General features: G+C 36.9%; 2 long non-coding RNA genes across 3 annotated transcripts in view; one reads left to right on the top strand and one right to left on the bottom strand.

Annotated features, from left to right (window-relative positions):
* Nucleotides 1-14,125, bottom strand: part of LOC119488655 — a 47,158-nt gene extending 33,033 nt beyond the window's left edge. For both annotated transcript variants that reach the window (XR_005207003.1, XR_005207004.1), the window contains exon 1: nucleotides 12,494-14,125. This is a non-coding gene — a long non-coding RNA (uncharacterized LOC119488655). The remainder of the gene's footprint in view (nucleotides 1-12,493) is intronic.
* LOC119488656 lies at nucleotides 2-10,191 on the top strand. Its single transcript, XR_005207005.1, has 3 exons — nucleotides 2-112; nucleotides 9,775-9,779; nucleotides 10,182-10,191. It is a non-coding gene; the product is annotated as an uncharacterized LOC119488656 (long non-coding RNA).
* Nucleotides 14,126-26,406: the final 12,281 nt, after the last annotated feature.

Here is a 26,406-nt window from a genome sequence, read left to right as displayed (position 1 = left end):
AAAAAACATAAAGCATTATGAGAGAGGGTCCTTTCCTGCAGCAGGTCAAGCGTCTGTTTCAACTCTATTTTCTCTTACACAAATGAACGTCACCGCAATAAACATTTCGACCGTACTTGAAATCCTCTATAGGAAACCATTGTGGTATTTTACATCTTTAAATTCTAGTATTATTAATTTAATATTACCTGACATTCTGCAAACCATACTTTGGATACTTTGACTTAAAGATACATATAAAACAATAATGCTAGATAAAATAAAAATAAAATGATTAATTAAACATGTCAAATTAAATAGAGAGGTAAAAATAGATACTTTGATAGCCATGTCCTCATATTATCTGTGCTTCTATTGATAAAGAATTAGTATTAGGCCTGTAAAAACTACATGACAAAAATAAAAAAAAATGATAACTGGAAAATGAAAACAGGAAACGCCAAACAGATAAATCTACTGCAATTTATGACGATGAATTTCATTTTCATATTTAATGTAGTTAAAAGAAAATAATTGAATGTATCCTAATAGAATAATGAGAATAAAGAGAGAGTGCATATTGTAATATTGGAAAATAATAAAATAAAAAATGCAGCAGTGTTATATTGTTTGAGTTATGTGTGGAACGTTTCTCCTATTTCTTATTTCAACTGTCAGTGGCGAATGCATGACAATACCAATCTCTTCAATACACACACACACACACACACACACACACACACACACACAGACACACACACACACTTCACAAGCGATTACACAAAATACTCAAAGATTACATCCGCTGAAACCTGATGTCCTTTGCGGGTTTAAAGCCTGCACGTCAGCCTTTCAATTTTTTTTTTTTCTCTTTCCCTTGCATGGGTCAGAGGCTGTTGCTAGGCTACCAAACCCAGAATTCATAAGTTCAGAGAAAAGGTTTATATAGGCCATTGCAATTCAAGGTAAAATGATAATAGAAAATTGATAACGCTGGAATATATGGAGTTTGGTGATATGGAATCAAATAGACTATGAGCCATAAATAGTTTCAGATCTAAATCAAAGTGTAATAATAATGATAACAATAATAATAATAATAATAATAATAATAATAACAGGCAAACGTATATAGCTTAAATAAAAAATGTAAAAGCAATTTTTAAAGTAAAATCTAACACTTCTTCAAACATTATAAAAAAGAAGAAACATGGGAAAATGCATTCCAGGAAGTACTCTGAATCAGAAATTCAGTAATCTTCTACATAAACACATAAATTAGAGAAGCAGTTTTGCGACACACACCCCGATCTTAAGCACAGTGTTGTGCGGTCGAGTGAAAAACAAAACTGTGCAGCCTGATTCCACATTGTAAAAAAAAATAATCACTGTAATCGACAGTGTGCTGTCATGTTTATTGTGCTCTGCAGAGACAAAAAAAAATTAGGCACTGGCAACGTGCAGCAGTAGCACACACTTAAACACATGCAGGGAAGCAGTGTGCAAAAACAAGTGCACACACACACACACTCATACACACAGCTCTGCAATCTAGTGGCCAGGTGTGACACACACCAGATAACATCTATAGGATGGTAGCTTGGAAATGCAGCAGGGCTGTGGACCTGAAACAATGGCTCTGCTGTGTATAGGACAGCGTACTGCTTTGTTTCAACAAACAACGCTCGCCCCTATGCAACAACCAGAACTACAACACCAAAAATATTCAACGTTATCAATACAGTGCAGAGAGAGAAGGGAGAGGGGGACATATCTACGCTTCAGCAGGAAAAGCTACAGACATGACAGGCTGGTTAGAAATGCACGGCATGCATGCATAAACACATCTCCTCTCCTATACTCTCTTATCTTCTCACCTCATTCCTCCTACATCAATTTCTCTCTCGTCATTTTTTTTTTTTTTATAAATGTGTTTGTTAATTCCTCTATCATAACAGCAGGCAGAATAAATCAGGGCCAATAAAATGCACAAATGGAGGAAATCACAGTGCAAGACAATAGGAAGTGCAGTGCAGCCTTATGGCAGGTGTTGGTAGGCTAGACGTAGGCTAGACTGGGCTCCATCTGGTGCTGAGGGCCTCCTCCTGATGGTGCAGAGGGCCCAGACAGACACATATTAATGTGGGAAAAACCAACGTCTAGCCCGCCTCTCAGACCTGCATTTCAATCTCAAAGGGCTCTCCCCATATCCTCCATTTATTACCCCTCAGCAATGCATTCATTTCTGCTGCGCCCGGGCGAAAGCTGATGGGAGGGTGGTGCTGTTTGGCGTGGCGGTTGGTGGTGTAAGTCATGGCACACAAAACGCCATTGTCAAATCAAATGGAGCCATGCTGTATTATTAATGCTTTAGCTTAATGTTGCAATTATCCCACAGAAGGACAGAAGGGACGTGCATTTGCAACACATTTTGGGGCATATTCTGCACACATAGTCCTGAAATAAGGATTTCTCAAGTATTGCTTTTATAAAAATCACTGTACCAAAAAATACTGACATTTTAAAGACCATATGGGATATTCTAGCTGAAACAACACACGTTAAAAGTATTAAAAATTGTCTCGATGGTGTATTAACATTTACTGGCTCCTAATATAGAAGGGAGACATGGGTATCCTGTGTTTCCTTGATGAAAACATTAATTTGCCCCACGCTGTATTAAACTACCAAAAGCACAATTGCACAGCTCATACTGATCGCATGAAATTACCATTAATGTCATAATTAGAACAGCCGACAACTGAGGTTTACAGCCTATTGTTACACATCACACATTGGGATATATCCACACAAAAGTACGTATTAACACATACAGCAGTAAAGCAGCATGCTGCCACAAAAGCGAGAGAAATATTCCCTTGCTAGCTCCTTCCTCCTCCACCTGCCCTGCTCTGTGACGCAGTAAAGCTGGGGCCTACTAACAGTAGCACCAGGCTCTGTGCTGCTGCTGCTGCTACACATTGTGCAGAGCAGAGCCACCACCACCACTACCACCACCACCCCGAGCAGCTCTGTAGCTGTTTAGCAGCTAACACAGAATTGGCTTGTTTAAAATTCAACAGGCTCCACTTCAGAGTGCAACCTATCACTCAGTCAGGCAGCGCTGGAGCCAGACAGGAGCTCCTCTCTGACTCGGATGGAGTCAGAGAGGAGATGATGTGCAGCCCAAACAGCATTATAAAACAGGCCTGAAAACCAGCCCAGGTCTCTGGACGACCCTGCCGACCCTGCCTTTCCCTAATACTGCCTCCAAAATTTCTGACGGATGCAGCAACCAACTTGAAATTTCATCCTGTGAACTAAAAATACAATTATGAAAATCCTTTTATCAGCAGATGTAGCTAAACTATGCATTTGTTAAAATAAAGGATACAAAGCTGTTTCCCTTAGCAGTTTGAGACGTAATTTCTGTCCTCTTTGTGCATGAGGCCTGAAGCTGCTGTTAATAAGCACATCAGTCAAGCTAAATCCAGGGATATAAGATGATCCCTTTGACACACACCCTAATGCATCACAATATTGTCTCCCTCTCCACCTCATAACCTGTGTGACACATCACTCTGATGACCTGCTACTGCACACTCTCCTGATCTTTGCTGTATACCTGCTGTACAGCACCTGAGAATGCACCTGATAGTGGGATTATTTCTCATTGCACCCAGCTGTGGCACAGTATGGTGTCAAAAATGCATCATTGCCTGCAAACCTCTTGTAAAGATAAAAAAAAAAAACTTTTTAGAGACAAAAGAAAGCAGCATGCATTTGCAGAAGCAGTGCTAACACATAGAAGTGCATTAGATTGTTAAAGCTCTTTTCCATATTGCTACACAGACATGCCAGCAGCAGCAGCATCAGCAGCAGCAAGGGGATATATGGGGGCTATACTGGTGGAACACGTGACTCCCAGGAGTCGTCCAATCAGGTGCTTCTCCAGCTACACACCGTGTGCATGTCACCTCCTGGTTATCAGCATCAGATAACTACACAATCAACAGAAATAAACATGCAAAACAATTTATGAGCTGCTATCTGGTGACTAAATGTGTTTCCTTTAAGAGAAACAGCAAGAAGCAGCACACTGCCTCCTCCTCCTCCTCCTCCTCCTCCTCATCCTCATCATCACTCTATGAATGGAGCTTGTCTCCGGTTGCTAACTGTCACTCCACGCATCCCAAACGCTGTGAATCCGTTTCTCTTCTTCTCCTCTGCGCAGGTACACGTCCAAGGAAGCAGCAGGAGGAGGTGTTTTGTCGGTGCGATGCACGGACGGATCCCGGTCCTCTCCGTGCAGGCTGCATCCATCCATCCATCCATCCTCTCCGGCAGCATCAGCACCACCTCCAGCTCCAGCTCCATCAGTTCCGCACGTGACGACTGCAGAATTAGTTTATACATTCGGTTCTCTAGCTTTATGATATTACATAAACTCATACAGCTAGATAACCAAAGAGAAAAACTAACCCACGTCTCTTAAAGGGGCCGCTTCCACCGCCGCCTGGAGCTGCTTCTGTTGTGGTCACATGGAGCCATTGCATCTCTCTCTCTCTCTCTCTCTCTCTCTCTCTCTCTCCTTCTTCTTCTTCTGCTCTCCCTGTCTCTCTATCTCTAATACACACACATAAACTGCGCGCATGCACAAAGCAGGTTATAGGTAATACTCTGTTTTATTATTGCTTTTACGCACCATGCGTAATTTTTATAAAAACATGTGCTCAGACTGCTTTGGAATGGGTCAGAGATGATTTGCAATGAAAACAGCATCTAAAATTATTGGATCACCACAGATTACCACAGTTACAGGACATTTTCAGACTACTGAACAGTAGCACTAAATGAATGCAGAGCTGTGGATTGTTTTATAATTGTATTCTCAGGTATTGTCTTATTTATTGTAGTATTTATCAACTATACTATTTATAGATTTTAAGGGCTGAGAGAGAGCCAGGGTAAAATGCATTTCATTGCACTTCACTGTACACTGTACTTTTAAATGCATATGACAAATAAACTTGAAACTTGAATGATGTGCACCATACCCTCCATCACCATATAGATTGTCAGGCCCTTTCTAGTAATTATAATACACCATCAGATGATTCATTATCATTTCTATTCTTTAAAAAACAGTTATGATCTTCCTCCACTACAAGCATCTGCAGGGTGAAGTCATCCAGCTGCAGGATGACACATTCACCTGTCATCTTAATATTTATACACACTAACTATACCCCATATCAGGTCTAGTTTGAGCTCCAACTCGATATAAGATACAGTGCTACTTTCCACCGCCTCCCTAAAAGATCATCATACTACAGGCCTTTCTCTCACTCTCTCCTTCTCTCTCTCCTTCTTATTCTGCTCTCCCTGTCTCTCTATCTCTAATGCACACACATAACTGCGCGCATGCACAAAGCAGGTTATAGGTAATACCCTGTTTTACTATTACCTTTATGCACAATGCGTAATTTGTATAAAACCATGTACTCAGACTGCTTTGGAATGGGTCAGAGCGGATTTGTAATGATGCACTTTGCACTTTACATCCTATATACCACTTTATAGACTGCACATATTACATTTATTTATTGCACATACTACATTTATTTATTGACGGACTGCATACACTATGTTCACCCATTCACTCTGTATCTTTTATATCTCTATTATTGTTTTTTTTTTAATAATTTTTGTATACCTTTACCTCTCCTGTGTTTCACTCTGTTTGCTGATGTTGCTGCTTTGACACCTGAATTTCCCTCTGGGGATTAATAAAGGTTCATCTTATCTTATTTTATCTTATGTACAACACAACTTCCATCACCATATAGATTGTCAGGTCCTTTCTAGTAATTATACTACACCATCAGATGATTCATTATCATTTCAATTCTTTTAAAACCAGTTTGTGATCTTCCTCCACTACAAGCCTCTGCAGGGTGAAGTCATCCAGCTGCAGGATGACACATTCACCTGTCATCCCATGAACATGCCCATACCAGGAAGGCTCCATGCTACTAATAATCTTAATATTTATACCCACTAACTATACCCCATAACTGGGTCCAGTTTGAGCTCCAACTCATATATAAGATACAGTGCTACTTTCCACCGTCCTCCCTAAAAGATCATCACACTACAGGCCCCTCACAAACAACCAGCTTATTGTTGTTTTTAAATGCCAGCTCACATCGACCCATTTCAGAGCTATACACCATAGTTTCCGTGTTGAGAGAATTAATCCATGAATTGTTTGAAAGCATGACAAACTACCAACAGGCCTTATGTAGCGTATACAGTATGAGGGGGGCTTCCAGCTAAATGTCAACAGCATGATGATCCAGTGGAACAAGTCCAGCCTCACTGGATGTGTCAACTGTGTACTTTGGATTAGTTGATGACATGCTGACAAGTTGAAGCGGGACAAACTAGCCTTTATAATCCTTTGTAATCACCAAAACGTGGTTATTATGCTCCATAAATACGCATCTTGGAGACAGCTGTGATGCTGAGCGTTTAAATCTAGATTTTACTGCAGGAAAAAAATGCAGATCACAGATAAGAATCAGGACTAAACGTCATGGTAGAATACTGTAATGTAAATGTCTCATATCTGTTGGCGCAAGTCATTCTGTACAGCGTGCAACTCACATGACATTATAGGCAAGATAAATCTAATTAAAGCAGGTCATTTAAACGCTTCCTTAAATAAACTGTTCGTAAATGTTTCTGAAGCTGCATTTTCTATTAAATAGCTTATCCTCTGTGACACAAGTACTCGAATTGAGAATAAACATACAGCATACTCACATATTCTGGACGCATGTGTACATTTATGCACATTTATGTATATATACTGTATATTTGTTTTATGAACTTGTTCTACCATTTTGCCACTTCTATTATTATTGATATGTTCTGTGATGTTCTGTTTTAGCATTTACCATATTTGTTTTACTCTATCTGCTTTTATTGTCTGATGTTCTGTTTTAGCAGTTACCATAGCTTTTACTTTATTTATCTGCTTTTATTGTCTTGTGAAGCACTTTGTAACATCTGTTTTGAGAAGTGCTATATAAACAAATGTATTATTATTATTATTATATATTCAGTCTGTTTGAAACGGCAGTTTCCATAATCGGACAGCCATGTGTGCTTCGTTATTAAATACTAATACAAAATTATTAAAGATCCACCACGAGGCTGTAGATATTCTTCTAGACTCAACTATGTGGGATGCTACATACGAGGAGACAAAGCCCATTTTATGCACAGCTCTACCATCCGTGTCTATATGCATGTGAATCCTTTGGAGGAATAATCAAGGAATAACGTCCATTTCGAAAACATTAACTAGGCTCCTGCTGATTTACAAAGCACTAAATGGTTTAGGGCCAAAATACATTTCTGATCTTCTTCTATGAACCATCCAGACCTCTCAGGTCATCTGGATCAGGTCTGCTTAGTGTCCCCAGAGTCACAACTAAACATGCAGAAGAAGCCTTCAGTTTTTATGCACCAAATATCTGGAACAAGCTCCCAGAAACCTGCAGGACCAACTCCAACTCTGAGTTCTTTAAATCAAAGCTTAAAACTTGTTTGCTGCTGCCTTTTATTTAACCAGATAATGATCTTATATACTGCACTAGAGCTTTTTACTTGTGTGTTATATTCTATTTTAGCTTCTATTTCTAGCTTCTATTTTTAGCTTGTTTTTTTAATTGTTTTAATTATGTCTTAATGTTCTTTTGCACTTTGTCGCAATGTTCTTGAATGTTTATGTAAAGCACTTTGAATTGCTGAAATGTGCCATGCAAATAAAGCTGCCTTGCCTTGCCTAGACTGTAAGATCATCATCATGATACAGGCTTTTAAATGCTATCCACCATCAAAAACAGCAAAAACATTGGTCAATATGGGGTCCTATAGGAGCTCTCCAAAACCCACTGAGAGGGTCTCCAGAGCTCCTCCAACAAAGCGAGGAATCATTTCACATTTCTATGATCTTCTATAGAAAATATCCATCATGCACCACCACAAAAAGTGCAACAATAACAATATTCAAATCAATAATAACCATAATTGCTTTGTCCTATAAATGGAGATACAAACAAGAGTGCAACAACAACAACAACTGCACAGTCACCTGACTGGAAAGGCCTTGTGGGTAATGCATCACACAGCTGGCCATGTTTAAGGTTTTGTTGACAATGAACCATCCATCTCTGCAACCACAACCTGTCCGTGTAAATAAGGACACAAAGTTTGTCCCCATAAAAGAAACACTGAGCAAGCAGAGAGTCACGAGGACCGAGCAGCAAAGTAGCAGCTGCAGGTTACAGCACAGAGCAACACCATCATAAAGCTTTACACATAGTAGGATCATGCACGACCTAAATCATCTGAATTTTCTTTTATAAAGAATTATTTTTATTCTATTATTTTGTATTTTTTTGTGTTTTCCTTATTGGCTTAAACTTGTCTTTAAAAAAAACGCCACTTGCATGCTTTAATTAGCAATTTAGCATCAGTCTAATGAGCACAATGCAGACACTGACTGAAGCATTACTGCACGCTTAACATCATTTGGACCGCATCACAGCCATGATGCTATGATGTTCAAGCGTGTCGCCTTTAGCTGCACATGTTACAGTAAATAGAGCCCTATACAATTCATACTGTAGGCTAACATTTATTCAAAAATATGAATTTTATTTTGGTATTATAGATTGCACAGTGTTAATTTCAAATGCGAAATAACAAGCTTCATATATATTTCCATGGTAGTTGTAGTCGGTGTGTGTGTGAACTGTTTCTAATTTGAATTTTAATCACATTTTTCTGTAGGCCTGCGAATAAAGCTGTTTTCTATATGCGGAGGAAATATTTCAGGATATAAAATAGGAGGCTTTCTCATATATAACAAACGGGGACTATTTTTCATCTTTTCAAAATAAAATCCACATCATAAAAAAAAATAATTACCGGGGGTTCGTGTCTAAAAAAAATACAGGATAGAAATTTCATTTTTTTTTTTATATTATCTCAACTTCTATTTCATGCCACACTACTGCTGTAAATAAGACTGATTAGCTACAGCAGAAATATTTATTATAGTATGATTTATTTTAAAATGTGTTTAAATTAAAGAATAGTAGATTTGTTAAGGTCAAAAGTGACTGCTTCTGTGTGTGTGTGTGTGTGTGTGTGTTTCTGGATCATGATTGTACTGTTACATTAAACCTGATTGACTCTCAGCTCTGCCTTTCATCAGCCTCACGTGAATTGGTGTGGACACGCCCCCTTGCTACGTCACGTCCTGTCAGACAGACTGTACAGTAAAGGTGTGCAGTGACAACGAACTGGACATCTAAAGCACTGACTTACAGTTTTCTATTCTATTCTATTCTTATTTTATTATATTGCAGTCTGTGCATATTCATTGTTTTCTCCCTTGCTCATATTTGTCTTAAAAATTAAAAAAATTAAATATCAGTCATCCAATAATTAATGAATTACCTGTCATATTGTTTTGTTTTTTATGCTGTTTGCTAAACACTCTCCGGAAAAGAAATAATTATCTCTTTCTATTTTGTTTTTTGACATAATAAAACTTCAAATAAAAATAGAAAAGATGCACAAGCAGCAGTGATTAAAAACATGCTTGGAAAATAAAAGGTGATTTGTTAAAATGTATTAAAACATTATTGTATTACAGTAAAGAAAACTGCAGGGAGTCGAGTTCAGCACCTCCACAGTGAAGAGTACAGTCTCCAGTCTCTGTCCTTGGTGCTGAAACGAATGAGATTAATTCACGGCGCTGGCTTGAAATCGGAGGGTGAAAAGAAAAAAACATTTATTTAAATAGTTTGGGTTTGTTCAGGCGAAACTAAACCTCCTGAGATCTAATAAAATCTAATAAAATGAAATAAAATGAATGAATTTAGAAATGAAAACGGAGTAACCGTATAAAACGTGGAAAAATATTTTTTTCTGCATATTCTCAGCATTCAACAGTCTACATACAGAAGGAGTTTCTCGTATATATATATTTATAATGAAATAATGAAATAAATCAGACTGAGAATGATTTAAATCTGCAATCAGACTTCAAGAAGCGAAAAACAATTGTGATTTTGTTTTCTTTTGCTATAACTGGCATATTTACCAGAATAATACACCAGATTTGATTTGATCAAATATTAAAATATAAGATTTATATCAGCCGAATTTAACATCTGATGATATAATTTATTACGATGATATTAGTTATTATGATTATAGTGTGAGCTCAAGTTGATTTCAATTCAATTTCGTAAAACAGCTTTAATCGCTTTAGAATGAATATAACGCCAGTGTTGCAGGTTTGGTTTCATGTTGCATGAGAAATATTGTTTTAATTTGAAATATAATGTATAAAGGAGGATAATAGTCTAATTCAGTTTACAATAGGCCTACACTTGTTGCACTGTGTAGAAAGAAAGAAAGAAAGAAAGAAAGAAAGAAAGAAAGAAAGAAAGAAAGAAAGAAAGAAAGAAAGAAAGAAATTATCTTTTAATCCTTTCAAAAATGTTTTATAATTCTGCTTGATTTATTTTTGCTTATAAATTAAATTGAAACCATTAAAATGTCAAAATACTCACATTTTTAATATTAAAATATTACCATTATATAATACAAAATACGTATTTAAATATGCAATAATTTGAGGTAACTATTCATTTTGGTTTTGGGAAGAAGAATAAAAAGATCTGTTAACCATGAAAATGTAAATTCAGCAAAATAATTATAATAATAATAAGTGTCTTGTCTTTCTTTCTTTAGAACAGATTTGCAGAAATAAACATTAACAGCAAAAACAGAATAAAATTGACTTTGTGTGTATTTTAAATGCCTCTCTATTGTAGTTAACTGCAAAAGGCCTGATTAATTAATTTCACACTGTAGCTCTGGAGAAGATTTTTCCCACAAACAAGTGACCAAAAAAAGAAAGAAAGAAAGAAAGAATAGAGAAAGAAAAAAAATCACCCAAAGAAAGAAAGAAAAAAAGTCAACATCAAGTTCAACAACGTGCTGGTGCTCATTAGCATCACAATGCTGTCTGGGAGCACACAAGTCTTCTTAACAAGAGACTCTGGCGTCAAGTCCCTCCACCTCCCAGCCAAGGGGACATTTTCCCAGGCTCTGCTAACAATCACACAACTGTTTGCTTTATAAACGCAGCTCTGGGGCCACTCAGCACCAGCTCAATGGATGCTCCATATGCTGCTCACACTACATCACCACACAAAGTTACATTTTCTCTTTTTACTTTAACCATTATGTCATATTATTTTACATTATTTGGTTGTTTTTTACTACTTTATATTGTTATTTTTTAATATCATTCTTAGACTATTATAGCATGCACATTTCTCATATATAGCCTAAAAGGTTAAAACCATCATAACCATAATGTCATTGGAACCCTAACCATACTGTCAATGGAAAATTATTTTACATTATTTCGGGGTGTTTTTACTACTTTATATTATTATTTTCTAATATCATTCTTATTCTATTATAGCATGCACATTTCTCATATATAGCCTAAGAGGTTAAAACCATCACAACTCACTACATCACTACAGAAAGTTACATCTTCCCTTTTTACTTTAACCATAATGTCATATTATTTTACATTATTTGTTTTTTTTTTACTATTTTATATTCTTATTTCTAATATCATTCTTAGACTATTATAGCATGCACATTTCTCATTTATAGCCTAAAGGTTAAAACCATCACAACTCACTACATCACTACAGAAAGTTTTCCCTTTTTACTTCAACCATAATACCAATGGAATATTATTTTACATTATTTTACTACTTTATAGTAGTAAAATATCAATGATCAAAGCTAATTCAGCACAAATGGGCATTTACTGAATAAAGAGCATTGAGGCACATTAACTTCTGAATTAATATTATATTATTTTTTGTTGTTTGATTTTTGCTTTTGTTTGTATAAAGCTAAATAATGAGTTTTCCCCTTTAAGACCTTCAACAACATTTCAATTTTATTTTTTATATTTTAATTTCATTAAATATGTATTTATTTAATAAATGAATGCATGTATTTATGAATTCATTCATTCAGTAATTCATTATAATAAAGTCATATAAAGTAATTTTAAGTGCCACAGGAATAATGTTTACTGTATTTATATTATTATTCTTAATATCATTCTCAGACTATTATAGCCAAGCATGCACATTTCTCATATATAGCCTAAAAGGTTAAAACCATCACAACTCACTACATCAATGTTCCCTTTTTACTTTAACCATAATGTCATTGGAATATTATTTTACATTATTTGGGTGTTTTTACTACTTTATATTATTATTTCTAATATCATTCTTAGACTATCATAGCCAAGCATGCACATTTCTCATATATAGCCTAAAAGGTTAAAACCATCACAAATAAATCATGCATTAATCATACTTACAAGTCACAAACTTGGAATAAAATCCAGCACCTCCGGTTCAAGTCCATTCAGTATTTTTTTCAAGTTTCTACACCACCACCATCATCTCTCTCAAGTGTAACCAAACTATAGGAGTCCCAACGTTGCACGCCTTCACTGACTGACTGAGAGGAAACCTGCACAATGACTTGATCCAAGTGTTTTATTTAAAACACTGGCATTATTTTTTGCATCAGTAAATCAGAGACGAGCCGAGGCCAGCATCCTCTCCTGCATCCCAGCAGCATCTCCTCCTCCTGCAGCCTCGGACGACAGTGTGCTGTGGAGCTGCTGCGTCGCTTGTCCCCTCCTCTCTCGCTCTCTCTCTCTCTCTCTCTCTCTCTACCTCTCTCTCTCTCACACCGGCTGCTGTGGACGACGTGCACAGAAACCCAAACACACATTTCGCACCAGCATATGCATTGACCATTGTGAACTGGTGTCCATTGTTCTGCTTTGAAGCTTTGAATGACGCGTCTCCCTCTTTTAGTTGCATCGTTTTTGGCACCATTTGATAGACGTGGTGAGCGACGTGCAGCTCCAACTGGCTGCAGCCTTTCTGATGTGGCTGCACGTCGGCGCATGAAGGGGTGGAGGTGGAGGAAGGCACCAGTGAGGAGCACCTTTAGGAGACAGATACAGCAGCAGCACCCAACATTTTTGCATTTTCCTCAGGTGAAGGAAAGAAAAAAGGTTTAGCTCGACGCCACGTGCTGTTAAAAGCATAGCAGCTTTGCAGAGGGTGTTATCACAAATGTGCCATTGAAGATACCTCCACTCCTCATCCTCAGCATCCTCCACCCTCACAGCTGCAGCTGCACAGTGAGGTCCTGCATGGCACCGGACTGGCAAAGAGTCAGTTTTTGGGCAGTGAAAGAAACCTCGACTGAGCTGTGATCTCCAAACCCTGCACACCTTGAAGCACCTGAGTCAACAGCTTGCAGGAAGACAGAGCCATGCAGAACGAGCTGCAGCAGCAACGATTTCAATATTGTAATGTCCTTGAAAAAAATGCGTAAAAGAGAAACGATTTGTTGGAGATGGAGACGGTGAAAGCAGCAGCATGCAGCAGAGGAGTGTGTGATGCTGTTGCCGCAGCCTCAGCAGCTTCAGCAGCGACAGGAGAAGTAGATGCTTTCCACGGAGCTCCTGCAGGTCACGTTGCTTTTTTACGTCGCTTTGACGTCGCCTCCTTCCTCTCTGTGCGTAACGGAGCGCACGGTGGACATGCATGTATGTGCCAAAATGTCCAACCACAAACAGAGTAAAAGCTACTGAATTTTAAGTCAGTAAAACACAGAACTACAGACTGTATACATACACAGAGAGGAGAGCCAACGCTGCGAGCAACAAAAACTATAGCACCTTGGAATGAACGTAGATGTTTACGCGCTGACGTCATGGAGCCAGGATAGGTTATTCCAAATGTGTCATCCAGTGCGTCTGTGTGGGATCCACAAGAAGGATCCAACAAGACTGATTTGTGTTATAAGTCTATTTTACTACCGCTGACGCTGCTGCATTTATAAGCAGATCTTTATTTTGTTGCATTATTTTTGAGAATAAATAAATCCAAAAAAAAAAACTCTCTCTAAAAAAAGGCATTTTGAATTTCCAAATAAAAACAAAAATCAGTGTCTGTATTATGTGTGTGTGTGTCTCCAGATAGCAATTGAGCAGATGTCAGAATATAGTGAAAACTGGATCAAAATAAAAAAAATTGTATGTATTCTCACTTGGAAGCCCATGAAGCTTATTTGGTGCAAATAATGGTTGTGAAAAAAAAACCTAACAGACCATCTGAGATTAAATTGGTCACAGCTAGTCTCCTTTTTTAATTCAACGTTTTTAGGCAGCCTTAGAAAACATTATTATTATTATTATTATTATTATTATTATTATTCATTTATTTAAATTCACAGTATTATGCCTGCAGTCTCCACGATTGGTGGCTACTGTCGAATCCAGTCTGACACATGGAATTAATAAATTCATGTTATATTTTTCTATTTGGTGAATTAATCACAATATTAAAAGTGAAATCTTCAAGACCACATAATTGTGATAAAAAAAATATTTTCTATCTACTGACCTACATTTAATTTTGTACATTAAATAACCAGACAAATGTTATTGAGATCTTAATGTATTAACATAGTTAAGAAGGTTCTGTTACACGTCCATACTCATATATGGACATTTTTTTGTACAAACCTCATAAATGAATGGTTTGTCTACTATGGGCCTCATTATTATTATAAGGCCTGGACATTCAGACAGATTTGGGACTCAGGATGAGCTGGATGATAACACTTTTCTACAACAACTGCAAAAAGCTCATCATGGGAACTAACAGCCAAATATTCAGTGTCCTCTAAAAACTCCACATCGCAGAAAACTAGACAATAATGATAATGAATCATCTCAGTGATCATAAAGACTATCTGAGCTAAACAGTGACACCTATTGGCTGAAGAGCAGAACTGCAGCTCAGGCCTGTAGAAGGTCTGACTGGCCTAAAATGCACACAACACATGGAAAACATCATAAAACGGCATAAAACCTCATAACAACAACATTATAGAAACACATCCTTTAAACTGATGCAGTCAAATATATAAAAAATCTCCAACTTTGCAAATAAAGTGATCATTTATCTTCATGCAGGAGGTGAGAGGCCTTTTTCTAAATGCTCTAAAAATGTAGATGAAATTTAGAAAAGTCTGAGGGGTGAGGGGTATAAATATGAATATTTTATTGTTATTATGGTCCCTACATAAGTGGATATTATCGAATAATAAGCAAGTAGAGGCCCACGTGATGATGGAGAATAGAAAAAATCAAGAAATGTGATTCACCTTGAAATAACGACGGATATGGAGAAGTATAACAGAGTCATCTAGTCGCCAAAATATTAATAAAACAGCAGGATTAGTGTAAATATCTCTCAGAGAATGTGTTATAATATAATGAGATGTTTTAGATTAATAAAATAGCGGAGGATTTTTTTTATTTGCTTGTTTTTATGGCTCCAGCAGGAGAGCGTTTCTATTTATGGAAAAATAATGACACATGAATATACAGGATAAATCCCTCTAAGGCTCTAAAATACTAAAAGTTCACAAAGATTTAGTGTTTAAGTTTAAAACTGAAATATTTTTTAGATTTATCATTTTAGATTTTTACAATCATATCGCCAATAAATCCTGTAGTTTAATTCGGAATTACTGAAAAAGAAAATATTCTTATCTTAATATAATTTGTTTTGTTTTTTTAGCCCAATTAATATATAATTCTATATTTTCTTGACATTTCTTGAATTAATTGCTTTATTAGTTAAATAGATATCGGGTGTATGGTGGAAGGGAAGACGATTAATTCAATATAAGTAGAATAATTTTAGCAGCAACAGACAAACATATTCTTACCAGATTTTAACGAAAATTATACAGTTATACAAAAAAATGCGCCATAAACACATTGTTCTATATAGTTCTATATAAAACACATTAGAAATAAGAATTTTTAAGTATTACATTTTGGTCTGTAAAGGCAGTAAAACGCTCAGATGCATGGTGCCAACCAAAAGATGAAAGCTAATTCAGCACAAATGAACATTTACTGAATAAAGAGCATTGAGGCTCATTAAGTTCTGAATAAATATTATATTATTTTTGTTGTTTGTTTGTTTTTGCTTTTGTTTGTATAAAGCTAAATAATGAGTTTTCCCCTTTAAGACCTTCAACAACATTTCAATTTTATTTTTTTATATTTTAATTTTCTTAAATATTTATTTATTTAATAAATGAATGCATGTATTAATTCATTCATTCAGTAATTCATTTTAATAAAGTCATATAAAGTCATTTTAAGTGCCACAGGAATAATGTTTAGTGTATTTATTGGCATTTTCATTCATATTTTCTGAAAGATTGTTCAGTTTTTGAATTTCTAAAAGATTATCTATATATTATTATGTAAGCTATAACTTTCATGACAACAGATAGTTTCAATAACTTTTTTTTCTCACACATAATTCACATCTTTTCATATGTATTTCAATAAATTAGTTAACACTACACACACACACACACACACACACATACACCACTCAGGCAGAAAAAAATCCAATCCTAATGGTTCAAACATGCTTCCACCTTAACTTCATTCATTTCTGTCAGATTTCTATGAAGACTGTTATGTCGTCATGCGTGACCACACCGAGCTCTGTTAGGTTCAATTGTTAATAACTGACCAATTCAAGTGGCCACTTCTGGGAATTGTAATGGCCGCTCTTCAAAGAGGCTTGACCTGACACGGGGACAGGAAGGTGTCAGAGGTCACACATGAAGACCAGCAGGGAGCAAATATTTGTCCTTCCTTCTGTCTGTCATGTCCACAAATTAGCACCTAATAGCAGCTCATTGTAATAAGTATTTTGTGGTGATAGAGGTGGCATGGTACACGATTTAAATATCCAAAACAAATATTAGTAAACACTAACATTAACAATTCCACAGATGTGTATTGTCTTCTATCGTGTCTGGAGGAAATCCTTGAGAGGTCTAAACATTTAAAAGTGCTGCATTTTTGTCAGAAGAAAAATTCCCACCCATCATTTGAACAAAATTTTGGTGAGGAAAAACTGGCATGGCCATTTTCAAAGGGGTCCCTTGACCTCTGACCTCAAGATATGTGAATGAAAATGGGTTCTATGGGTACCCACGAGTCTCCCCTTTACAGACATGCCCACTTTATGATCATCACATGCAGTTTTTGGGCAAGTCATAGTCAAGTCAGCACACTGACACACTGGCAGCTGTTGTTGCCTGTTGGGCTGCAGTTTATGATTTGAGCATATTTTTTATGTTAAATGCAGTACCTGTGAGGGTTTCTGGACAATATTTGTCATCGTTTTATGTTGTTAATTGATTTCTAATAAAAAATATATACATACATTTTCATAAAGCAAGAAAATTTGCCCCAGAAGATACTTGACAAATCTCCCTTTAAGGTACATTTTGAACAGATAAAAAAAATTGAAATTATTTTGCGATTAAGCGTGATTAAATATATTAATCAATCGACAGCTCTATTATATAGATCTGTTGATATGTTTCTAAGGATGTAAAGCCCTGTTGGTTTCCTTTAGTCAAAGAGAGCTGCCTCATCTGCTGCAGACTTACATTAGACACATGATGGGAGCATTTTTCAGTGAGAATAAAAAATGCATTCCTATGGATGGGCAATTTATAAAAATGGCAACAAATGCAAATTTTCATATCATATAACAGCTCAATAGTCATTTTGCTACTACACATCCAATTCCCACAAAAAAACGAATGAAGAAGTCAGTTTGATGCTCAAACAGGTAAATACGAATCTAATATAATCAGCTTATGTAAGAAGCACTTACAGCCTCCTGCATTAGGCTGACATGACAACAAGTATACTGTGGATTGATTCAGCAGCAATGATCAGTTGGCTTTATGCAGCAGCAGCACCTCACTGTATCATTAAGGAATCAGGTAAACCTGCATAAAACCTCCAGACTCATAAAAGACACCAAAGAGGCCATGCATGCAGCAAATTTCTTACACATTAAAGGAAGCTAGAGACAAACTGCAGATGTCATGTGAACATCTTCATTCCCACATTAACAAGCATCACTTTCATAAAACAGAAAGCAAAAAAAATATATAGATAAAAGGAATTTGCAAAACTAAATCTGAGTTATGTCTGTAAATAATTCAATCACAAAACACTTTAAAATTAATTTTAAAAGAAATTAAAACCCATTATTTTAAACTCTGTTCCAACAGAAGAAAACATAAAACCTCCAGACTCATAAAAGACACCATAGAGGCCATGCAGCAAATTTCTTACACATTCAAGAGACAAACTGCAGGTGTCATGTGAACATCTTCATTCCCACATTAACAAGCATCACTTTCATGAACAGAAAGCAAAAAAAAATATATAGATAAAAGGAATTTGCAAAACTAAATCTGAGTTATGTCTGTAAATAATTAAATCACAAACATTTAAATTCAATCAATCAATCAAAATGTATTTAATCAAAAGGTACCCAAAGTGCTTTACATTAACATCAAGAAATAACAGGAATAAAAACATAATATAATAATAAAATATCATAAAATCATAAAAAAGTGCATAAAAAGCACAGGAAAAATATTAATTAATATTAAAAAAAAAAACATTTTGAAAAGAAATTAAAAGCCAACTGAAGAAAACATGAACTTACATATCAGCAGCTTCTTCATCTTCTTCTTCTTCTTCTTCTTCAGTGAGAGAAAGAGATGTTGGTTCATTCCCCTCCATGTGAGAACAGACTGGTGCTCTTCCTGCTTTCCTGGTTTAATTGGGAACAGGCTGAAGTTTATGCTAATGAGCGCTGACATCAGTCTTCACAGCCTCCTCTGCATAAAGGAGAGGAGCAAAGGGCCAAAGTCGCGCCTCTTTTCCCAGGCAGGCAGACAAGTCCGCCGGTCAAGTTCAAGCGCACGCAGCGCCTATATAGTGCGTCTGTATTGTCATTCAAAGCACGTTAATGCACAGATTCACTACTGGGAGGAGGAGGAGGCCTCTTCTTCCACTGTAACACATCTACACATTTAACTCAGCAATTATACACTGTGAACAATTGCTGTTAATTTACAGCAGGATTTCAACAGTATTAACCTGTTATTGCTAAAAAAACAAACAGTGCTTTACTGTTAATACAAAAGAAAACCTGTTAAATTACGCTCATAGGCCGTTTTTTAACTGAACTATAATGCATTCTTAACCTTACTTTTGTCCTAGGGTCAAATTTGACCCATTTTCAAAATTCACTATATCATCATTTCTTTCATCTAATTGCCTCAAAATAACATGGATGGTTCCCTATACTATGGTATTTGCAAAAACAATTAATGACCACTACTTTCATTGAATTATGGGTGTTTTATTCTAATTTATAGCATCTGTGGTCTTCTCTGGTCATTTTTTGAGGACCACAGGTGTCATTATGTGCTGCCATTGAAAAAAAAAAAGTAAATTGTTTCAAAACAATATTCTAACTAAACTTTAACATATACCCGTCTGTGATAATCCATCAACATTATGTTTCTCCGATAACTATAGTCAAAATAATTCAGAATTTCTGCTTTTTTAAAATAAAACAAATTGGTAGAATTACACGGAAATGAGGTTTATTAACCTTAAATTCCCCCCCCAAAGAAAGTGTAAAACTTGTGGTAATGAGTTGGAATGAAGTTGGCCAAAAAGGTGTAACACAGAATTGGGTGATAATTTATACTGTATGCTTTATAAAGAGTCAAACCAGAGCTGGTCAAAGTTGCATGGTCGACGGGAAGACAACAGGAGGGTTAAAAAACAGCACTTTACTGCTGATCAACTGTCTAAAGTATCATCAGTAACAGTTTCATGCAGTTTTCTTGAATTCTGGGACCTGATCTGCACATGTGAGGCTTGTACATTGTACATGATTGTAAAATCAGTGAATTAGCTCTGTTCTTCACTCACATGTTGGTATGGTTTGCATTCTGTGCTTGTAGCCAGCTATAGACAGACATTTTGGGAAAAGTGTCAACAAGTCTATTATAGCCTTTTTCCTAACAAGTGCCTTTAATTGTATTTAGTGTGACTATTCCTATGTCTGTAACCTGCTAAGTCTATTCATCTAGGCAAAAAATAATGTTTATTAAAATGTATGTAAAAAATACAACCTAAATAGTGCATTAAAACAAATCAGTAATATAATGTAAAAGAAAGGTGAAAAACAGCTATATAATGTATCTTTAAACAGTAAATTAACTGTAAAATACTGTGAAATTAATAAAAAAAACTGTTCAAACTGTATTTTTCATTAACAATACAAAGCTGTAAATTTCAGCGACAGTATAATAATGTTAATTTTACAGTAACATAAAGGCAACCCTGCTGCCAGTTCTTTACTGTTATTTTACTGGGAAATTCTTAACAGTGTAGCAACATATCAATCCTCAAGAACACAAGTTCACAAAGAAGTTTTTTTTTTTACATACAGTACCATAATATAATATATATATATATATGATATTTCAAGACAAAGTTATACACACTTGTGCTTTAAAAATGACAATATGTGGAGTAAAAACAGATTTGAGTGTTAATAAATACATTAATATAGGCGTTTTTTGTTATTTTAATTCAAATAATTATAATTATCTATATCCAGTGTTTTTTACTTGAATGTAGTATTTACTACTTCTCTATACATATTCAATTTACACCTCTGTGTACATACAGTATATTACTTCTCATCATGCATTTATATACTACATTCTGTTTTCATTCAGTTTTCCCATCTGAAATAGTGTCTTCCACAAAATTACAAACTTACAGATTTACATTTACATTACTATTATATATTTACTTATGTTTATACTTATTTTAACTGCACTATTTTATGCCTTAGATTATCATTTAGCTTTTACTTTTACTTGAGTGATTTCCCCTTTCATTTATACATATTTTATGAGCATTGTTGAAGGACCCTGAGACTAAAGATTTTCATTGCAAACGACTGCTTTGCTGGAATTGACAAATGACAAATAAAGAACCTTGAACCTTGAAACCTCATTGAAAAAGTGTTTTTGAAAACTTTCAATTCACTTTATATAGATGGACACTTGCATTTGCATCCTGTTAAACTCCTCTCTGACTGCATTGACAAAACATGAGGAGCTTCTTCTTTTCATGAAGCATGAGGATGATGAGGTGAGTCCAGGTAAAAGCCATTATTCTATATATTTATTTTAAATAAATAAAAAACCATACATCCATCACAAAGAAAGGAATAAATAAATTTAAAGATAAATCAGTTTTTGTGAAGGGATAGATGTCTAATATTTCGTTCATTTAGTGTAAATGAACATTTGTGCAAACATATTTTCATTTGACACAGAGAGGTAACAGAAGCTAATGTAAAATAAAGCCTATTGAAATTCTTTACGTGCCAAATGACACTTGTGTGTATGTCTTTGTGTGTGCATGTACATCGCCCATCTGTGCATGCTGGATCATCCATGGGATCATCTATGCAACAAACAATAGAATTATATAGAATTAGCAGCATACATTAGTGTAATTACAGTATAAAAGTGTGCAACGATTCATGTCGTCCAAATCCAGAATGTGTGTGAGGACGAGCCAAAGTGACGGCTTATACTGTAAACACATGGCAGCAGAGTCAGGCCCAGCTAATTCTTCTGTTTGAATCTGGACCCGGAAAACAGACGGGCCAGATGCAGTGAGTGAATATGCAGATATGAAGCATGTATGCATGATGTTTGATCCGTGTGTATCCATCCTAATGCCCAGTTCTACTGTGATGTATAGACCATTGCAGAGGAAGGACTGTATCTGCAGCTGTGACACCACACCTGATTGCTTTTTAAATCTAAAAAAATAATAACTCCAGAAATGTGTGTTTTTTTAAACGGTCTTGTTGTGGGATGACTTATTTTTTAAACAGGCCATTTCACTGAAAACATTTTAACACGTCATAGTAAGCACAGGTGGAAATTATCAAATGAATAATGGCTGAACTGCATTTGGTTGCTTAAGATGAGTCCTGGTATTGTGCATGTTGGCTCACTGTCACATTCACAAACGCAGTCATTGTTAATGGTATAAAGTCTAAAAGAAATACCTATATGGAACTAAGCTACATCTTATTTTGCCTTGAAGTAATACAAAACTGAGACTTAAACACTGTGGTTCTTGTCTTTTTATTATTTTTTTATTGCCATTATGTTTTCGGGTTGTCTGCCCGTCTGAACGTGATATCTCAGGTACAAATTTCTTCAAAATCGGCACAAAAGTCCACTTGGACTCAAGGATGAACTGATTTGATATTGGTTGTCAAAGGTCAAGGTCACTGTGACCTCACAAAACACGTTTTTTTTGGCCATAACTCAAGAATTCATTTTCTAATAATGACAATTTCACACAAATGTCTAGCAGGATAAAATGATGAAGTGATGACATTTTGGACAGACATGGATGTAAACTTCCGCTGGCGGAGACATACAACCGGGATGCGGTAATTCTAGTTTTAGTAGAAACTTGGACTGCAAGTTTGAACTAACAACATATCCAAAATGTGCAAAGTTATTATTGTAATCAGCAAGACATGTAATGTGTTTGCTTTCCACATGACACACACTCTGTCTGGCACCATCATATCTGACTCTCAAAACCGTGATATTTGGTTTGATTGCATACAGCCAGTGGTGTAGTAGTCATTGATGAGGTGGATAGGTTACCAAGGAGGAAGTGGGTATACTCTCCTATATATTCCAATGGCTATTTGGCTGATAGGTGGGTATCCTATACTGTAAACCTCCAGAAAAAAGCGGTGGATATACCCCGTATACGCGCCACTACACCACCGTATACAGCACAGACATTAACGAGTGATCAGGTTGAAGGATTACAGTGAATCACCTTTACAGACTCTTCTTCTCTCTTCCTTATGATATACAGTATGCCTATGTAATTAACAGTCATGAGTCTCACTACTAAATAAATCCCTGTGACAAAGCAGATCTGTCCCTCCATAGCTGGTTCCCACAGCTATCACCCCACACTGCAGCAGTTAGGAGAGAGACAAAAAGCAAAAGAGCGGGGAAAATGAAGGGTAAAAAACACTGTGGTGGTGGTGGTGGTGGGAGTTTCCTTTGACGGGGCACCATTGCAACATTTGCATATATTCAAATCAGCCGATGAATACCATGCATGGGGGCAAACAAAGACGAGCCAATGGGAGGGCCGCATCCCTGCTGCGGGCTCCGAAGCAGCCGCCGGTATCCCAGCAGCACCCTGGGAGAGACACAGGGAAGTGGTGTGGGAACCGAGAGGCCCCCCGAGCTGAGCGGAGGGAGGGGAGCCACTTGTAGCCCGTGGTGAATTAGCATTTTATTTGTGTCCATTTTCCTCAGTAATTTCTGCCCCGCCACTTCAGCCACAGATGGCTAACATGGCAGAGGGATTAGCATTTGTGTCAAAGATGATGATTATGGAAGTGTTTTTCCACCCAGACAGAGACATTTCTTCTCACAGAGTGACTGACAGTTTGATGTTGGAGACAAATGTACAGAATGTTTAAAGCTAAGGTTGTTAGTGCTCTTCAAAAACATTTTTTTGTTATATTTGTTGAAATTATCATGACATCCCGACAGCAATCAATAAATCAAATGCTCTGCCTCACAGTTGTATGCCTCCGCCAATCAGTCAAGTTGCAGTTTACGTCCATGTCTGTCCAAAATGTCATCACTTCATCATTTTATCCTGTTAGACGTTTGTGTGAAATAGTCATAATTAGCGTATGAATTCTTCAGTTATGGACAAAAACGTGTTTTGTGAGGTCACAGTGACCTTTGACCACTAAAATCTAATCAGGTCAACCTTGAGTCCAAATAGATGGTTGTGCCAAATTTGAAGAAATTTGCTCAAGGTGTTCCTGAGATATCAGGAGAATGGGACAGACGTGAGGTCACAGTGACCCTTTGACCACCAAACTTGAATCAGTTCATCACTGAGTCCAAGTGGATGTTTGTTCCAAATTTGAACACGGATACAGCCCAAAACATAATGCATCCAGCCACGGCTGTCGCCAGCACGGAGGCATAAAAATCCGTTATCTGTGGCTGCCGCAGGACTGTAATAAACTCGTCCAATCATTACATTCGAGCTGAATGAAATGATTGGACGAGCTAACTACCTACCTGCCCGTCTACCTGCGCACACTCTACCAGAGTCTTCCAGAAGCTGCTAGTTTGATAGCTGTGAGTACTAACCAATAGCCATGTTCATTGTTGATGTGCATAATGATATTTGTGGGCGAGTGGCTTTGGAGGGAGGCCTGAAGGGACGGACTGTCAGTGTTGCCGACTTGGTGACTTTCCCTCTAGTTTTAGCAACTCTTGATGCTAATGTTAGTGCTGCTTGCTACATTGATTGGAAAAGAGTTGGCAATACAGGGCTGAGCTTTTAGTAGGGCTGTCCTCGATCAAAGAAATTCTTCAACTAACACTCACGCAAATTTGTCGACTAATCGATTGGTTGATTTAATGGACAGAACTTTCAAACTGAGTTTCTCCACAAAGAATCACACACAGCCCTATGTCTTTAGTTGATCGATGGCAAATGTTGGCATTAAAAAGGTACATGCTAGATGATGTTATGGCAATGAATGAAACAACACACATCTCTTTAGTCCAAAGGGGCTTATTGGCATGGGAAACATACGTTTACATTACCAAAGCAACTGTGAACTAAAAACAAAAATCTGGTCCTCTCTCTAGGTTCCATGGTGGAGAGGAGGTCGTGTTGCTCAGCCTCTATCTGTTTGGAGACGCCTGGAAGCTGCTTGACATCTCCTGGATCCATCTCCTCATAGGTGTTTCACATTATATGTATCTTTTTTTTGTCATATTGATTGTCTATGTTGTATTTTCATTATGATGTTACTCTGTACACACGACATCTATTGCACGTCTGTCCGTCCTGGAAGAGGGATCCCTCCTCTGTTGCTCTTCCTGAGGTTTCTTCCATTTTTTCCCTGTTAAAAGGTTTTTTTTTGGTTTACGTTTTTCCTCATCCGATGAGATGGTCGTACTGTAAAGGACAGACGGTGTCGCAACCTGTACAGGTTGTAAAGCCCTCTGAGGCAAATTTGTGATTTGTGATATTGGGCTATACAAATCAAATTCACTTGGCTTGACTTTATGTTGCACTATGTGCATGTAAAAAGGTCATATCATTGTCAAATGCACTGTTTTGTCACATCAGTCCATACATACTGTGTTTTATCTCCAGCAGCGGAAAGAGATGGAGAAACAAGCACCTTTATTTCTATAAAGATAATATGCAAAAATGAAATCCTAATTAAAACGTGATCGCTCCATTCCCCCCTCGCTCACAATGTCACAAACTAATTGCCTCAGGGTAAAGGCTGGAGTTATGAGGATCAAACAACCACACAGAGTTTGATATTGAGCTGAACAACTAATTTCATGTGATTTATGTTTACAGATGCCTGCCCGCTGGTGCATAAATACATGCCCACCGGAGAGGCTGTTGCTCCATCGCACAAAGCTCCATTTGATCAAACTCACAGCTCTCATTGAAATGTCATGCTCTTGTGCGCAAATTCAGGGGGCAAAGGATCAGACACATCTTCAGCAGAAGGGGTGCCACCAATTAGCAGAAAGTGGGAATTCAATCAACTTCTGCAGACCACCCAAATAACATGAACGCACATGCTAAACACAGATTTGAATGTGGTGAATGGCTTTTGGTAAAAGAGCTTTCGGAGGGCGTGCGGCTGGAAACACTCTGTTGGAGGCACACGGGCCTCCGCTTTACAGAGGATGAGCTGACATTATAATGCATGTACAGGCCAGTGTGTGTGTGTGTGTGTGTGTGTGTGTGATCCAGAGTGACCAAGCATACCACACACGGAGGATGCATCAATGCACCCAGGGCTGTGTCGTCCCCAAACACCTCATGGTTTATAATAATCTGAGGCTCAGAGGTCATACAACACAATACAGACACAAATTACAAAGATATAAACTTTTGACTACAGGTTTGAAGATAACGAAGTCGGTATTATAAAGTATTTCCTTATTTTTATCCATCTAAATGGAAAAAAAAAAAATACTTCAGTTCATGATTACATCAAAATCCCCCACCTCCCTGGTGTCTGTGTGTTTTAATGCCAAAGTAGAGAGGAAGAGGAGCATATCTGAGACTTTAAGCTTCGCCATTTGCATAATGTTTGTTTCCATCCAATGAAATGTTAAGATACATGATGGTGGAAG

The sequence above is a fragment of the Sebastes umbrosus genome, chromosome 5, assembly GCF_015220745.1.
Source record: "Sebastes umbrosus isolate fSebUmb1 chromosome 5, fSebUmb1.pri, whole genome shotgun sequence".
Lineage (NCBI taxonomy): Eukaryota > Metazoa > Chordata > Actinopteri > Perciformes > Sebastidae > Sebastes > Sebastes umbrosus.
This window is presented reverse-complemented; position numbering and strand designations above follow the sequence as displayed.